This window comes from Euprymna scolopes, chromosome 42 (genome assembly GCF_053919585.1).
Source record: "Euprymna scolopes isolate OS-2025 chromosome 42, ASM5391958v1, whole genome shotgun sequence".
Classification (NCBI taxonomy): domain Eukaryota; kingdom Metazoa; phylum Mollusca; class Cephalopoda; order Sepiida; family Sepiolidae; genus Euprymna; species Euprymna scolopes.
Genome location: NC_136523.1, coordinates 17,786,170 through 17,792,161, shown reverse-complemented (window position 1 = coordinate 17,792,161; position 5,992 = coordinate 17,786,170).

The window sequence follows — 5,992 nt, the reverse complement described above, 5'->3', positions numbered from 1 at the left end:
AAACTTATTTAAGGCACCTCGTATAATGTTCATCACTTGCCACTTCAGCTATATTTAGTAGTACGTGTGCTAAAAACGAACATTTTCACGAGAAGTTAGATTGTTGCAGGTAAAAAGCGCTCTCCTTTTCCATGTAAATAAGAACAAATATCAACAGAAGCATGCGAAGCGATTAACAGCAGCAGCAATAGTCGAAAAACTGCATGTGCAAATTAGATAAGTGAAAATGAAATTAGGATAAACCGAGACTCGAACGTTCTAAGCTAGGTTAAGAAATAGAATGTTAGAAATCGGAATATTAAAAATGCCTATTGTTAAATTCTATTATAAATAGATATTGCTTATGTAAAACGAATTGATTGTTCATTCTTTTACAAAACTGAATATTAAAAATATCAGCTAAAAAGAATGAATAATACAAATTAAAAATAAGATTGTTAAAAAAAAATAGGTTTGGTTAAAAAACAGGTTAGTTAAGAATTATTTGTTGTCAAAAGTGTGTTTGGAAAAACGTGTGCTTAACCACGTGAATTGGTCACGTTGGGAAACACACTTCTGACGTCATAGCAAAAGGGAGATGCTCAATATAGGAGCTAGAGTTAGTCAGATCAGGGCAGCAGTTGAGGCAGAAGAGTTGGCAGTCAGACTGCTAGTCAGCCAGAGAGAGAGATGGGGTTACTTTGGAAGCGAAGGGTAGAACATTAAACTATGTAGATCCCAAATGTGAATTCCTGACGTCATCATCATTCGACCGGCCCAATGAATAAAGAATCATCTTTGTGTTTTGTAAAACTGTTGTCATGTGTAATCTTTCAACACCCAAAAGGTAATGTGTTAAACATCTTATTATGAACATTGTGTAGCCCTTACAAGATATGTGCCTCTCCTCCTCCTCCTCCTCCTCCTCTCTATATGTGTTATAAGAAACATAAGAACTGTGCAGCTATCATCCTATCACCCTAAGTATATACAGGGTGATCCCAAAAAATGGGCCCCAACTCTAATTAAGCCCCGTTTCTTAGTGCTTTGTCCGAATGAAATCAAACTTTGGTCATAACTAGTTTATTATATTCAAAACATCAAATCAAAACACTAGGGTCTTTGGCCTTTTTTTCTCCGTTCTACAGCATATGTTCTAGATGGCCTCCATTTAGCTTTTATTTTTTTTGGGGGGGGGGGTCACCCTGAATATGAAGTCCCAAGTATCTACAGAACTGTATATGTATAAATGTCTCCCCTTCTGTCTTTCCATCATCATCGTTATATTCGTGTAGTATATGGCCCAATATTAATCTCCCGTCATATCTCTTTAATATAAAACCCCCACTATACAACAAGATTAAGCGAAGAGGAAATTTCCAGTGGAAATTAGTTTAGAAAATTAAAAATATCTTCTCGGCGAATGACATCATATTTAACTAGGGTGAACAAAGGGTGAGTAAAAAAATGTAAAGAAAAGAAGCAAGAAAACGTCTCATTCTGGAAATAGAATTGCGTTCTCTCTTTTTTAATTCGTCGGGTAGACTTATTATACCAGAACGGGTGTGAGCGAGTTTGAAAAATATCAACAGAAGCATGCGAAGCGATTAACAGTAGCAGCAGTAGTTGAAAAACTGCATGTGCAAATTAGGAAGTGTGCGCCAGAAGAGAAAAAAAGAAGAGCAAAACGCAGCTCGAGAGAGAAACAAAGTCGACGTCGAAGAGAATGGACGTGTAACTACGGCCGGCGTGAGGAGGAAGGAACGAAGTGGACGTCGAAGAAAATGCATGCGTAATGCGAATGGGAAAAAATGGTTGGCTGCGGCTGGCGTGACGACGATGTAATAAAAAACAATTGTTAAAAATAAAAAAAAATGGCGATTCAGATTTTTATTTCATATATATATATATATATATATATATATATATATATATATATATATATATATATATATATATATTGTTAATTCCATTGTCACCCCAAACAAGGCACAGTGCCACTTTTATGTAGGGGACTGCTATCGGGGACATAATTTGCAGGGATACTATGTAGGGAGTTGAGCAGCAAGATGTCTGTTCACATTACACTTGAGCTTCTGCATGTCAGTACTGCTGGGAAGGCTGAATCCCTAAGGATCTATACTGTGTAAAGGTGGGATTTTGCTGCTTGTCGGGTTTGTCGGGGGTTTCTTTCCTTTGTTCGAGCGTAACGGCCACATTACATTATGTGTGACGAAACGGATATATATTTACATGTACATGGAAGATGATATAATAGATTTTAATGTAGCTACAACGGCTTAGGAACACAGAAAGTCACTATTTTTGTTGTTTCAGTTTCGATTGACGCACCAACTCGTAATTTCGTCCGGCTCTGGTGCGCACCGTTTTGTACTACGACAGCTACGAAAAACAAACGCGCTTTAATTTAGCAGAAGATACTGATAGGACATGATTTATTTGATGGTAATTTTTAGTGTCAACAAGACAAAGAGCCAGATCACAGCGCAAGATATTACCAGGGAAACAAAGAGAATAGCGGAATTAATGTCTAAAGAATGGACATGCTACGATCCTGACTTAAACACTATCGGAAATTTATGGTCTATAAAAAAAGAGGTTTATTTCTCTTTCTCCTATAACATAATTGCTTTGTTGTCTAATTTCACTATTCTAAAAAAAATAGGATTATTTGATTGACCAAGATTATTCTCTTTGACTAATCAACAGAAGCCCAATTAAAACTTTTATTCTTCCACTTTTCAAATGTGAGTACTATATATATATATATATATATATATATATATATATATATATATATATATATTTATATATAGTAAGTTATAAAATATATATGGCGATTAAGCTACTGCGCCTAAGCCTGAAGAGTCCTAGAGTGGATGAAACGCAGAATATTCAGTGTAGCTTAATCTCCATATATATTTTATAACTTACTAACTAGCTCTACCTACGTATTGAGCACTTTTGAAGTAAATACTTCAAGTTTACGCATAAATTTATACTTTCGTATATTAATTTTATGTGAGTAAATTAAGTAGTAATATATATATATATATATATATATATAAATGTCGTTTTTTTACGTTCAATATATATATAAACGACGTTAATTTTGTACTAACCTAATATATTTGCATATATATATATATATATATATATATATATATATATATATATATATAGTTAAGGTGGTGATTAATAAAAACTGAAGAAAGTACTCAATACTGTTGTAGAGCAAATATGCGTTTTATTCTTTATTACCGAAGCTTTCTGTTAAGTTACATTATTGTTTCGGCTACACGGCCGTTTTTTTTTGCAACCCCCCCCCCTGACCTTATTCACTCTTCCACTCTTTCATCCTAAAATAGCGAACATTTCTGTGAAAGTCTGAGGACCAAAAAAACGGCCGTGTAGCCGAAACAATAACGTAACTTAACAGAAAGATACGGTAAAAAAATAAAACGTATATATATATATATATATATATATATATATATATATATATATATATATATATATATATATATATATATATATATATATATAAGCGAGTTTATTCGGGTGTTCATCTCCCCCAGTGAATTAAACGCGCCCCTAGATACCGACCTAGAAATTTCTACGATTCGGCGCAGCACATACAGCGCATAGCCTTCCCAAATGGTCACCCATCTGGTACTGGCTATCCTGATTGTTTCTTAACTTCGGTGATCTGACGAGAACCGGTGTGCCAACGTGATTGTGTTGTATATATGACTGAGGTTATAGAAGTAAGCTAACGTGTTAGTGTGTTACCTCATAACGGGAAGTCGGTGTGGTAAAATGAGCTAGTCTGATTTTTCTCTTGGACTGCATTAAGCTAACGTACAAGTGTGACACAATGAAGAGCGCACTTTTTAGGGGCTTCTACATTAATAAATCTTGTGCCGCACTTGGTCTGCACTTGTGTGGAGGCAAACACATTTCAGCGAGGACACATTTTTTTAAGGTTAAAACTTTCGGCACACGAAGATTGACAGGTGATTATGAATCCAGTCCACAATGAAATTTAAGCTGTGTTGACATTATAATTTGAAAAGCAAAACATTGCGTAAAACGCATCTCTCTCTCTCTCTCTCTCTCTCTCTCTCTCTCTCTCTCTCTCTCTCTTTCTTTCTTTTTCAATGAAGAAAGAGAGAATTGAAATATGAGTGTTTTGGTAAAACAGTTGACGCTTGCATTCTGAGGTCGACGGACGGGCGCAACATAGCATGCGTCTGATTTCAACTGGTCTTTATAAAAATACTAGCATTTTAACCCGGCGTTGCCCGGGTATTTGGAGGTGCATGTTAAGCAAAAATAAATATGGGCGATGAAACATCTCTCTCTCTCTTTCTTTCTCTCTCTTTCTTCTCTCTCTTTCTATATTTCTCTCCTTCACTTCTTTCTCTCTTTCGTCATTGAAAGAGAGAATTAAATATAATTCGATTGTTTTAAAACAGTTGAAGCTTGCATCCCGTACGCGCGGGATATAATAGTTTGCTGTGCATGCTATAGGTCGACTAAATATGCTTCCTACTTGTTAAATGTTAAATAAAATATATTTTTTTATAAAAATCCATTTGTTCGCTATTTTTGTTCAAGCGTTCGATTTCAGCCTGCGGTTCCTCCCATTAATGCGACGATGGAAATGCTACCTGTAACGACGCAATGAAGACACAAGAAGCGACCCATACCAGCCAGTTATAGCCGACGACATATCGACCCGTTGTGTTGATGTTTCCATGTGCTTAATGTTTGATATCGTTTATTCCCCCGGAGAGCTGGTTGGGTTCCCAGGACGTTCCTCAACTAAATAACTCTCCCAGGGAAAGCGATAGTGTTATACAAGTGACTTACATCATAACAGGAAATCGACGTAGCAAAATGAATAATAGTAGTAATCATAATAATAACAATTATAATGCGACCCTGTCTCTCCCTCCTTTTTTGTTTGTCACCAAAAACTGACGCTACACCAAATAAGCGAGGAAGCTCAAGAAGGATGGAAAAACTGAGGAGAGAAAGCACTAGCCAGACTTCCTATAGATGAATGCAAAGAGGACTGGAATCTTGAGGAGACTTTTTGCCACACAAATTCCATTGAAGACTAATGGTCGTCACCAACGAGAAATCAATGGTGAACGGATGTTACGATAACGCAAATTCATTTGCAATGGTTATCGAAAGAGGTGGAGAGTAATGTAAATCTAGGTAGACTTGTTGTCGCTTAGACTCCAGAGAACGCCCCTAATATATATATATATATATATATATATATATATATATATATATATATATATAATTTAAAGGAGATTAGAACAATAGTCTAAAGAGCTGAGTGTATTTTAATGTAACAGTGAAATTACTAGTTTTATTAAAATACAGGAAAGAAAAAGTGCTCGTTGTAATTTAGATATATAATAAGCTCGATAGGTAAATATCCTAGAGCTAATTCAATATTAAGTAATGTGATTGATAATTTAAAATTTAAAAATCAAATTATAATTAAATTAAAAATCAGTCTCACAAGAAGGAACAACAACAAAATCAATTATCTGTACGATCGTTTCGGAAAACGGTGTTTTTATTGTGGTAGACATCAAGTTACGGACAATAATTATTACATATAGTTTTTTAATGAGCAAGGTCTCCTCGTCAGCAAATTTTGAAGTGTTTTTATTAAATCTAAAAGACACCATAAATAAACCTAGCATTAAAAGTAAGGCAGATGTATATTTTAGTTTTTCGCCTTTTGAAATCAAAACTAAAAGATACATCTGCCTTACTTTTAATACTAGGTTTATTTATGGTGTCTTTTAGATTTAATAAAACCCCTTCAAAATTTGCTGACGAGGAGACCTTGTTTATTAAAAAACTATATGTAATAATTATTGTCCGTAACTTGATGTCTACCACAATAAAAACACCGTTTTCCGAAACGATCGTACAGATAATTGATTTTGTTGTTGTTCCT